A 12,889-nucleotide genomic window follows, 5' to 3' on the forward strand; every position below is an offset into this window, starting at 1 on the left:
GGACATTCTCTTCACTGTGAGAAGAAACAGTAACTGCGATAACGCCTTCAGCAACCAAAGCAGTGCATGCAGTGGCAGTGCCTTCATAGCTAAGAATACAATGCCTAGCTGTTTAAATGCTGCCTCTTAATAGTAAGGGATTGCCAGTGTTCTAGTTGGCAACTCTTCACTTAGTGTTGGAACTAAATTCGAGTCCTGGTGGATTCTCAGAGGTTTGTGGGTGGAGCTGTATTCATGGGAGGCCTACATTGAGTTTGGTGGAGCAAGCACAGCAACAGTACGCTGGTATTTGCAAAAGTGTAATGAAATGATTTGGTTGAGCGTTAGGGATTTCCCAGTGTATTCTGGATGCATGAAACCCTTAAACCACGGACTCTGGGATCAAGTCTACCAAAAACAAAATTAGATCGGGGTGTCGAATGGGCTAAATCAAAAAGTCTACCTCTATGTATTTTATTATCAATAAAGGGCCTCCCGATAAGCACGGGCTCCTTTGCACAGGTAAATACACTGAAGGAAATTATGCAAAAATGGATAATATCTTTAGTCACAATAATAGTTTGCAAAACCCTCAAGAGGGTTATATAAAAACATTACATGTAAGAACCAAATTACAAATGAAACATCACATACAATTGCAAATAGGATCAACAGAAAAGGCCTCGGCATTTTTGTGCAGCTGCTTCTTTCCCAGTGCTGCTAACTAGCTCCGACACGCAATCCTAACATTTACAGTACTGGTGGGAAAGCAGGAAATGTGCCAGTGCTCCTTTTGGTGCAAATCATTTGCACTAGTGTGAACCACAGCCACATTGTTTTAATGGTCTTTTTTATAGAATGCCTAACACCAGACCTGAGTTCAGTTTCTAATATCCTGTCCGGGATTCGAACCTCTGTGTGGTCTTGCTTCCAAGACTAGCATTTCCCCTGTATTATCCTCCGTTCACGTGTTTCTCGACCTATAACCCACGCAGGTCCAATTATTGTTCCAGCACTGAAATTCGGAATTTTACAATTGGTTGGGTGGTTCGTCGAGCACACTATAGTCCTTCTGATTTTCTGAAATAAGTGATTGGGCCGATTGCCATTGAAGTTCCTGGAGAAAGTGATTGTTTTGCACGACCGTTTCACCATAGTGCCCGCCACGGCGCCACCGCCACATCTCTCTTCCTATGCCCCGTTTAGCGGTGTAGAAATATCGATATGTGTGGGACACCGGTGGGCTGTGAGTTGGAGACCATCCACCAGACCTGGAACCAAATATCCCCTGAGCCCACATTTCTCTGTGGCCTCCCGGTGCTGTGGAAATATTCCTTGCAGAATGGATAGACCCAGAGAGAGCGTAGCAACAGCGCCTGCCTGCAAATTCCAAGCAAGTAATGAACAGGCAGACACTGCCACCTGCTGGCGAAATTGAGAATGATGAGGTGAAGGAAAGGAAGCATGCAGGGGAAGAGGGGAGAGGGAGAGACAGGAATACCCACGCTCGGTACAGAACCAGCACTCCGCTGCTTTCCCCAAACAGACAAGAGGAGCCGTGTGAGGCTGGGAGAAAGGACCGGGACCTGCATGGAGGCACGAGGTAAGTGCAGAGGGTGGGTCGTTATGTGGAGGGCACAGCTGCTGATGGTGCGAGATGAGCCGGAGGGAGGGGCAGGGGAGGAAGAGGGAGAGAGTGAATGATGATGGTGCGGAGGGATGTATAGGGCCTCCCGACCACCGCTACTACCTGGTGCAGGGGGACAGTGCGGCAGCTTTAGAAGCCACGAAGGGATCACGGGGAGCCTGCCATGGAGCCATCAGAATACACCGCGGAATGGCTGCAGACGTGTTTATCATAATAGCCACCATTAATCTGATAATGCTGCTTATTTGGCCCATCACAGTGCAGTTTCATATGGCAAGACTGTATGTTTGGCAGCATATAGTAACGCCGTGGCATGCTTTGGGCATGTCCCTCTATAGTGCCGTGCCCATATGATAAGGATGTGGATTTAATAATAGTTATTACAATTCTTTTTAAATCACGTGTTATATAGTGCTTCGTTTTGGATTGCTCTACCTCTTAAACGCTGTAACAAAACGTGTTATTGCTAAACCAATGTAATGGTAGATCATTTGGCAGATTGCTGGGATACATTCCTACGTCAATGTTGTGGATCTCATATCCTGTTGTGTGATATGTCTCTGGTAATGCTGCATTATTGTTTAGATGTGTCTGACTGCAGCGCCGCATTCATATAGCAAGGCTGTGCATGTGGCCCCCGACAGAGCAGTAGCCGCATGGTAAAGCTGTGCATTCGGCAGTGCTGCACGTCTAGTGGGATGCTGTGCTTCATCCCGCTAGAATGTGGTGTGCCTCAGGTGTGACATGCTTCCGGTCTGGCCGTGGGGGTGTCACACTCGAGCGCACTGTCCCTTTAAAGCCTGTGTGTGCTTGGCACACTGCGTTGCGGTATTAATGTGGCACCTCGGTGCTGGTTACTTACCATATCGGGCAGCCATCTATGGTAATGCCGTCTCCTTGGCTCACTGGATTTGCTGTGTTTCTACACTAATGCTGTTAGTTGGCACCCTGCACTGCCGTGTGGCAGTGGTATGGATTTGGCGCACTGTTCGGCGGTAACCCGCTGGCAATGCTGTGGATCTGGCATACGGAATAGTGCAGCTGTCCTAAGCGCTTGTTGTGTACTTGGCAAGTGAGGCGCTATGGTGGAGGACGTCTGTAATAGTGTGAGATTGGGCATGTCCTGTTCTGTGGCTTTGGCACACCGCACTTCTAGGCTGACAGTCTATTTGCGTGCTGCATTATAGTACACCAACTTCAGTGTGGCATTAATGATGCCACCTGCAATTAATGGTGCCACCGACCCACATCCTATACAGCAGCAATAATGACACATATGTACATCATATGGTGAGTTATTAAACACACAGGTGTGTTTCCTGTTGACGGTATCGACTGCACAGATTCGCGTTCTATGCTAAAGTATTACTGTCACCGTGTTGCACCTTGTAGTGCAGCGTTAGTCACATAGTGCAGTAGTAACCAGCCATATTCTAAAAGGGTAATGCAGAAGTCATGCCACATATTTGCCTTCTATGGTGCAAGCATAAAGCCACATATGTGTAACGTATACTGTAGCACTATCGGCAGAGACGTGCATTCTAGAGTATAGTTTTTCCTGTGGCAGTGCTGTCACTTTGCTAGGATATAGAACAGCACTACTGTGGTGATGCTGCTTCAGATCTGTGATTGGCCCCTGTGATACAAATGCCTTCTTCTAACTCTGTGTGCCAATGGTAAGGACGAGCAGCAGTTGTAGTTGTAAGTCTACAGTGCAGTTTTCCTATGGCCATGCAGAATAGGTGGCACATGGCTGTGCGGTTTCCCAATCGCAGTGCAGTGATCTGAACACGCAACAGTGCAGCTTTCCCATGGTAAGGCTAAGACCGTGCACTCTCTAAAGATGCTTCGGTTGTTGTACGGGTGTTGTACGCTGCAATGAAGCGGATATTCTACAGGCTCACTATAGTGCAATACTCCTATGAAGTGCTGTAGGTGTGTCAAGCTACACTAAACATTTTGGTTCCATGGGATGTGGCCCAGTACTGTGCAGTAAACTCATAACTGTGCAAGAATGCCACACATGTGGAACACCCAACACTACCACAGCAATACTACACTTTAACGTAAACCACTTCCCACCATTGCCATAGAAATACTGCACTATACAGGGAAACACCAACATCTTTGCAATAAAATACAGCACTATGAAACACCACACCATTTCAACAAAAACGCAGCACTAGATTGTGAATCACTCCCACTATTGCAATAGCAATACCACACACACCATTGCCATAGAAATACTGTCCTATAATGTGAAACACATCATTGTAATAGAAATACTACAATATAATGTGAAACTCCCCAACCATTGCAATAGCAATGCCACAGTATTGCCATAAAAATAGCGCACAATAACCTGTAACACCATTACCATTTCCATTGAAAAACGAACAAAGTTAAACATTTAAATATACTGCACTATTAAATGTAATTCTCCACCACTGCCATAGAGAATCTGCACTATAATGTGAAATACTCCACAATTGCCCAGAGAAATAAAACACTATAAAGTTAAGTATCCCACCGTTGCCATATCTAAACAGCACGATAGCATGAAACACCCACATAATCGGTTTAGAAATACAGCACTATAATATGAAAATTCCACCAGTGCCATAGAAATGCTGCACTACAGCATGAAACACACCCGCTATTGTCATTAAAATACTGCAATACAATGTCAAACACGCCCACAGAGAACTACCCCACTTTTCTAAAAATCTGTATTTGGTTAAAATAACCTTTTACAAAATGTCATATTCATAATCATCACAAAAATATACAAGTTACTGGCGAATCAGTCTTGAAGAATAAAATATCTCATTACTTAAAAACCTTCAGTTGCAGAAACACTTAAGAACACAAGAATTCAAATAAAATCATGTTACTATCCTATTTACGTATAGACTAAAACTAAAAAGTGAAAAAGGAGAGAAAGAGGGAGAAGAGAGAGAAGAAACAACAAAAGAGAAGAATAATATTTTGCTGTTGTTGCAAGAATGGAGTAACTCCACAGAATCGAAGGAGACAACCTTACCACCCCCTCTTCCCTCGAATCACAGGTGACAGCATCTTCCCACTTTTGACTAACATTATTAGGGGTTTTACAATCAATCTTCCAAAGATCTTTGGTTTCTTCCCTCTATAGGTTAGACCCACCTTGGTTCATGGCTATCTTATTAGATCTCTATCTGACTTCTCTCGAACACCTGGACTACGGCAACTGTGAGAGCCTGATTTTGGCCTGAGACCAATCTGTCCCAGCACATGTCCGGCAGGAAGCGCGTTTTTCCCAGCCCAAATCTTCCAAAAAACACCAGTCTCACTGCCCATGTTCCCTGACATTCCATTAACAGGTGTTTTAAGGATTGCTCTTAGGCGTTTTTGCATACATTGCATAAAGCAGTCACATTTAAGCCCAGACCTCTTCTGGACAGGATCTCCCCTGTGTGAACCACATACAGGCTCACTCTAAATAATTGTTTCTGCAGCTTCCAGTTTGGGAATTTTACCAGGTGTTTTGCCAATTGACCCTGCTTCTTGTCGGTCATCAAGAATGGACTTGGATACGCTGAAGATCACATAGTGTCAGTTGTGACTATCCAGTCCATTTCGTCCCAGGGTTTCGTAACCTTCATTGCATTCTCCGTTAGGTCTGACAGTTTGTCTTTATTTTTGCCAATTCACTCTCTACCCATGTGTTCAAACCAGTGAGCATCTTCAAGCTTTTTTTTCTCCAGATTTGAGTTGATATCCGCATATAGAGACCACACTTTATCGTGAAACAATGCCACCATGTGTATAGAAGTACTGCACTACATTGTGAAACACACTTCTATTGCCCTGGCAGTACCGTACTATAACATAAAACACCCTCTCCATTGCCATGACAACAGTGCGGACTAATGTGAAACGTACCCACCGTTGTGTTAAGACAGCCTGGGAATCCCAAATTTACTAAGAGGATCAGGAGCCAGAAAAACCCAGACAAAATGAAAGGCAAAACCCAGCTTTATTAACATCCAAATAAAGCAGGGACAGCATACAAGCATAAAAGGCTGTCACTCTCAGCATGCTTATCAAACACAATAGGTTGTATACTCACTATTTGTCATAACTGACATCATACTGTAATCTTAGCTACCAAAACCGACAGTTTACGGGGATTGGTTAAAGGGATTGACGACATATACATTCTATAAGGGTTAAACTGATTGGACAACAATAATCTGATGGCTAGTCCCGAGACCACCTCTAAATTGATAATAGTAAAAATATATTATCTGTACAATAAACGATTGGTTGGCATAATGCGTACTGGACGGCATGAGATCAGGGGTTCTGATTGGTTGGCTTCTTACTGACCAACCTTGGGTAACTGACAGGTCATCAAGACATGTGCCAGGCAGGAGTAGGGGGGAGAGAGGTCAATGGACTGCTTTCACTTCAATTAAAGAAAATACTGTCCCTCATTCATAGGCCATGAGCCAGGGTGATTTCTTTGTAGTCAACCTTGTGTGGGTCCTTGTCTCTGGGAATATGCATGAGAAGTGGGGTAGGTGTTCTATCTGTGTTCATTGCTAATGATTAGACAGAGTTCTTCAATAACGGGTCACGTGTGATAAGACCGCTTTTGGAATGATTTCACCCTGCATTTATTGAGATTTTAGCTAATATTAGTGTGAGTGTTATGGTTCCTTTTACCACTGGGGACACTTTTGAGTTATTCATTGTGGGGTTTTCTTAGGTATACCGATCGCTCGCACCTGGTTCACAATGGTTGGATGTGCTCTTCCAGACTTTAATTAGATGGTGAGTATTCTTCTCGTCCTGGAAATTATTATCTTGTGTCTTCTCTTTAACATTTGGACCCACCCTAATATCCCAGTAACCTTGGCTCTGATTACCAGCTACTGCCTGGGTTCTGCACAGATCTGTATTTCTGTGATTTCGGCATCTTCAGTACTTGTGAAGCCTTGATGCCTTGTATTATTTAGAAGCATGTTGTGGCTTCCATTTTGGAAAAGATGGCTACCCATTACTCTCGCTTTTCCATGTTAGTGAGCTACATTTGCGTGTCATTTATGTTGCCTTCATATGCATATGAATGCCAGGTTAATATTCTTCATGTATAAGTGCATATATCCCCTAGTGTTTGCGTTCTTCGTGTTGAGTGCATATTTGCTTTGTGTCTTATGCTTGCACATGTATTGTGGCAATGTTAGTTTGATTTTACTCATGCCATCTCCTGGTGTATCTGCCTGGGATATGGACGATACGGTTTCCTTAGTGAGTAACGTTTCTCACCTGTGCGCTACTGGTTTGGGGGAGGGGAATTACCTACGGATGAGGTATTCATCTGTCTCTCAACACCCCCCCCCCTCTGGTCGAGTCCTCAACCAGATCTTCTGTCATACCCTCCCTGCAAAGTGCTGTTTCAATATCCATACCTTAGTCACACCCAACAGGGACCTCTATCACTGACATATTCGCCCCTGCACCAGGTCATATAGTAGCATTCCCTGTTATAATCACAATATACCCAGGGCTCTCTGAAATTGTGAGGGTCCTGAGGACAAATACATTTTGATCGTGGAGGGGCGATAGTACTTTTCAATGCCTGGGTACGAGGCAGGTCATCTACTTGGGTATACTCATGTATGTGAGTATCCAGGTTTATTACTATTTCGATTCCAACTGCCCCATTGGCAGCCTTTTTGCAACAGTGTATTGCTATTCTTAGAACCCAGAAAGCCAGTAGTATCAGTACTACTATATCTATTCATATTTGGAATGCATTAGCTAGCCAAGTGGGCATCAAGGAGAACAGATAGCCAAACCAGTCATCATTTTTAATCTCTCCTCCACCATTTTTGTGTGTAGTTCTATTAAGGTGGCTATCGCCTTTCTGAGGGTTCCATTCTCCTCATCGTGGGAGGCTAAATATATGTACAACAAGAAAGCCCCATTTTTGCACCCTCAACCCCCTCCATGACCATTATCAAATTGAGAACATACCTTCTGGAGGGTCATATGCCTGATTGCCCTCAGCTTCTCTTTTATGACATTAAAGCCTTTCACAGTTGCATTAATTGTTTGCAACAACTTGCATCTGGTTATTTGTAACAATTTTGCATTTGTGGATGCCTGCAGCCCAGGAATAAAGAAGGACATAAAAACACTACCATCCTACTGAACAATTTATGCTCATCTGGTATGCCATCATAGGTCTCTATTGATTTAGCCGAATATATTTTTCCCTTTTACTGCGTTTAAGAGTAACAGACATTTTGTTTCTTAAGTATGCATCCATTCGGTAGAAATCACTAATCTTTACTTTACTTTGAGGTACTACTAGAGCTGGTGAGGCTACCACCAGAGAACACAACCCTCCCCAATTTGGAGGGAGCTGCATATAGGCTTTTTAACCACAGGCCCAATAGGGGACCATAAGTACAGCAGTGCCAAATGTCATACCAGGTATATCCATGATGCGTTTGCATCTCTCATTATTGCCAACTTTCACTGGGCCAATATTTCCTCAACATAATTTTGGTGCTTGTATTTTAGTAATGGGTAGAAGTCCTTGTTCATCTTAAACCCATGTTAAAAGTTTACCAGTTTGTTTCCATTCTTTATGACAGACTTTATCTGCATTTTCAATTGCATCTCTGAATGCAGACACCAATGCCGCTGCTCCACATCCGATTACTCGTCAACCCATTTCCCAGAGAAGAATGCTTTTCCAGTTATTTGCAATTGTGGCCTATTAAAACAATAACATATCAGACTTCTCTGGGCATCCCTGCATTTTAACATTTCATGAGCCACTGTCTGCACCGCCCCTATTCTTGGACCTGTCAGGGTATAATTTAGCACCTTGCTGGGAGGTGCTTTATCTATCAGATGTGCTTCAAATGTATCCATCATGTGTTACTCCTTTATATAGTTATCTATGTGGGGGAAATCTGCTGAGGTCACATATTTTATAACAGTTGATTGTCTTTCAAATTGTCCTCTTGTCAGGCAGAGTGCAAGATGTAACAAGCAATGCGCTCTATTAATGCCTTAAGAATAATAAAATAAAGGCAAAAAAATGTACAAATGTTTGCTATAAGCATAATTGCTAATGTGTCTTGCTTTTGCAAATCATTGGAAGTGTTATTCCGTCTAAAAGAGAATATCTAACAGTATTGAATAATCCCATTGTTTCCGCCAGAAGAAGTCCTTTAAACTTTCTTTAAAGAGTGGGTATTTACAGAAATAAAAATGTTAGTTTTGAAAGGAAACTTCTTTCTAAAATAATGTAGGCTTTTATATTAAACCAAAATACAGCGAAACAGATGTTCCATGCTCAAAAAAGGGATACAATTCCATTAAATAGAATAATACCAAGAAAACGCTATATGTTATCAGCAACATTTGTTATTTACTTTTTTACTGTGGAATATTCAAGCTTTATTACAAGCAAGCCTAGTTGAAAAGACATTGAATAATCTTTTCTGTATATTTCTACGGAATTCCTTTTTGAATTCTTCTTGATGCAGATTGACCCTTGTCATTGATCTTGTTTGGACTCTTGCCATGTCTTCTTAACCTTCGTGCTTGATGTTGGCAGGCAGGGGGGTCTCTCATTTGTAGAGTTTGATGTTGTGAAAGGTGCAGTCAGGGCTTCCTTTCTTGGAGTTTCACTGCTGTCTGTGTAACTGCTTCAACTATGATCAGTCCATCAAAATAGGGCTTGTGCCACCGTCTTGTAAAATTCCTGCACAGGGCCTTGGCCCCTGGGAATAGTACTAGCTGTTTGAGCAGGTCTTTGGGATCAGCTTGTAATTTATTTCAGCAGTCTTTTTAGATTCCCCTTGCCGCGACCCATAGCTATCGAGGCATGCCTTTAAGAGGCTCAGTTATAGCTATCAAATAATCATGCATTTCTTGCCCTAACAGAGTAGCTGCATTCTCTGCATCAGTGTGAGTTTGATTGGGAGGAGCAAGGGGTGTGTGCATTCAGTGTGCCGTCACCAGCTCATGTGGAGTCAGGTGATGGTCGGAGCTGGGCTGATTGCATAATGCAGATAGGGCCAAAGGAAGCCAATGGAGATAACCTTTTTTCAGTGTTTTATTTTTTATTTTGGCAATTCGCTTGTTTAGGAGGCCGTTGAGACATTCACAGATTCCATTTGCCTGTGGGTGGGGTGGTAAGCAGGCGAGAATTTACGTTTAATACCCAACAGGATTTTGATGTGTTTAATACCTCATTTACAAAATGTGGTCCATGTCAGACCGGAGCACTTCACACACTTCCCATCCTGGAAATACCTCATGCATGAGGAAATTCACACCACATGTGGCATCCAGATGTGTACATGGACCTGCTTCCATTCATCGGGAAAAGGGACACATGACTACTAGCATATGTTGAAAGTTCATAGGTAAATGCTGAAATGATCCAGTAAGACAGGGTATTGCTCCTGGCACTGTTCACAAAGTATGGCCAGTGCTAAACTTCTGCCATGTCAAACAATTTACAACTAAATCTGTGACGTGTTCGGTCATATTCAGGACAGACTAGTCCTCCAAAATCAGTACTGCAAGTCACTCTTGATGTGTATGCTGTCTGATGCAATTGGTCTAAAGCTACTTTAAGCACCCCTAGAGTCATAACTGGTTTCCTGGTGCTGCCCTGGTGCCACATTGCATCTGTGGGGGACAATGAGCACTCCCCTTTCTTTCCATAGCTCTTGCTCTTCTGGTGGTGCTCTTCCCTGTAATTTGGTAATTTGTGCAATGCGTAGGATGTTAAAAGTCTCCTTCATCGTCATGTTGCGTGCATTTGTGTATTTATTCGGCACAGTCATAATTTCAGATATTTCTGAAAAAGCTGCTCTTTTTGCTTCACGGTCAGTGTTCTCACTGCCCCGAGAAATCAAATCTGCATATCTAGTGTGTGCTGCGCACTTTGCCATGTCGATGGACGATGGGAGTTGGAGTGTGTCTGTGAGTCTGCCGAATAGCGGTGCATCTGCACTGTTGTGCGGTCCGCACATAAGAAGCCATGCCTCTTCTAATGTGACAGTCCTGTGTGTACTGTTCACATCACGTAGGCATAGTTGGTCTACACTGCTACTGTCTCTTCTTCATGTGCTTTGAGTGCCAAAATCATGGCTACCAATTCTGCTGCTCGTGCTGAGAAATGCACAGGCAATTACACACTTGTCACTACTGTCTCAAAGCTATCATTCAGTTTTGATTTTACTACAGCTGTCCTGCTGTGCCTTTCACCAGTGCTCTGGTCTCTTGACGATGACTCCTTAATTAAGAGAATTATCTCCCCTCCCAGGGCATTTTCTTTTACATGTGGCATCTCATCATGGCATTCAGTGTAATTAGTGCAATCACACACAGTATCTCCTTCTTTTACTGGTACTGCTATAAATCTGGCTGCATTCACCATTCGACAACTGACAATTTTAATGGATGTGTTGGATATAATTACTTCATAACCGCAGGCTCTCTGTGGGGTCAATGTGCTTTTCTGCTTTTCAAGTATAGAAAATAGGGCATGATTAACATATAATGTAACTGTGCATCCCATAGTTATGCGGCACATTTCTCAATCACAAAGGCTGCTCCTGCCAATGCTTGTTCACAGGGATAATGACCTCTCCTTACTGGATCTAAGACACCACTGTAAAATGCTAGTCGTTTGTGTCCCATGGTAGTTTTTTGTGCAAGGAAAGCCATCATCACTACTCCATTTGAATGGGAAAAGAAAATGATTCTTCATTGTAATCGGGGATCCCTAAGACGGGAGCTTTGCTAATTGCTAGCTTCAATTCATTCAAGAAATCTATCATCTCGCCTTTCCAGGCTATATAACTGTTTTTTCACCATGTGCCTTCTTGAGTCCTTTTAAAATCAGTCTGACATACGTGCTGTAATGAAAAACCCATGTCCTGTTATAGTTACAAAGGCCTAGAAATTGCTGTAACCCTTTCACTATCTCTGGCTTAGGTGTCTTCATGATTGCCTCTGCTGTTTCAGGTATCACCTTTCTTCCTTCTTTTGATATTAGCTGTCCTAAATACGGTCCTTCTTCCTGGCAATATTGCAATATTTCTTTGTCAACTTTGTACCCTTTTTCTGCCAGCACTGTCATCATTTTTTATTGAGACTTTCCTGCACTCCTCTCTGTTGCTGCACACTAAAATGTAATCTACATATTGTTACATATTGTATCACTGTGCTGTCAAGTTGTATGTTTCCCAAGTCCATCTGTAGCACGCAGTTGAATACAGAGGGGGACTCGCAATACCCCTGTGGTAATCAAGTGTGTTGTAGTTTAATCCTGCTGTAAGTACATTATGTCAAATATTGGGATTGTTCATGCATGGGGATGGAAAATAAAGCATTCTTTAAATCAATCACTGTAAAAAATTGATTTTGGATAGGATGTTACATAATATTGTGGCTGAGTTTGGAACCAATGGAAACTCTGCCTCAACAATATTGTTCAGGGGGCATAAGTCCTTGATAAATCTCCACGACCCTCCCATCACTTTTTTCACTGGTACACAGCCATGTTATATGTGGATTCCAAAGGCACTAATATCCCTTGACGCGCCAAGGCAGCAACATTTTCATAGATACCCTCATCAGCTTCTTTTGACATGGGATATTGTCTCACTTGAGGTAGAATAGCTCCCCTTTTCAATTTAATTTTGACTGCCCCCATTCCTTTCAATAGATTAACGTCATATGGACTGCTGGTCCACAAAGTGCTTGGTACATTTGCCAAATCTTTCTGAGGAAGGACGGTAGCTTTTCTATTAGTGACATTCTCTGGGGTCCCCTATGTCCCTATGTTCAATCTTTAACTGATATGTAAGACTTAAAGTAAACAGAATCTCGTAATCTGAGTAGGCAGCTGTAAACAAGTATGCATCTGTTAAGTCAGTCAATCTTTGCCCTTTGTCAAGAGCTATCACTGTTGTCCAGTTTGACTCTTCTTCATCAATTCCATGCAGAATGACTCTGTCTTCCCTCACAATTGCTGCTTCTAATTCAATTGTAATTGTCTGCCCTTCCTCCACGTCCAAGGTTACTTCTGGTTGAAACAGAACTCTGTGGATAACTACATTAGTCTATCCTATATTCTTGGAAGCCATGCTAACAATATGTGTACCCCATTATGAAATACCTCCGGGTTCAATGGCACGGCTCTTTGTGCTTCCTGGCCATAAAATGTTGTTAAGC

The 12,889-nt window shown here is 42.8% G+C and overlaps 1 protein-coding gene across 1 annotated transcript in view; it reads left to right on the forward strand.

Annotated features, from left to right (window-relative positions):
- Nucleotides 1-1,428: 1,428 nt before the first annotated feature.
- The window catches only part of LOC138503322 (regulator of G-protein signaling 17-like), a 103,755-nt gene continuing 92,294 nt past the window's right edge, over nt 1,429-12,889 (forward strand). Inside the window, exon 1 of the mRNA XM_069622951.1 lies at nt 1,429-1,582. The gene's annotated coding sequence lies outside the window, so the exon portion shown is untranslated. The remainder of the gene's footprint in view (nt 1,583-12,889) is intronic.

Source organism: Ambystoma mexicanum, chromosome 11, assembly GCF_040938575.1.
Source record: "Ambystoma mexicanum isolate Mex_15411 chromosome 11, UKY_AmexF1_1, whole genome shotgun sequence".
Classification (NCBI taxonomy): domain Eukaryota; kingdom Metazoa; phylum Chordata; class Amphibia; order Caudata; family Ambystomatidae; genus Ambystoma; species Ambystoma mexicanum.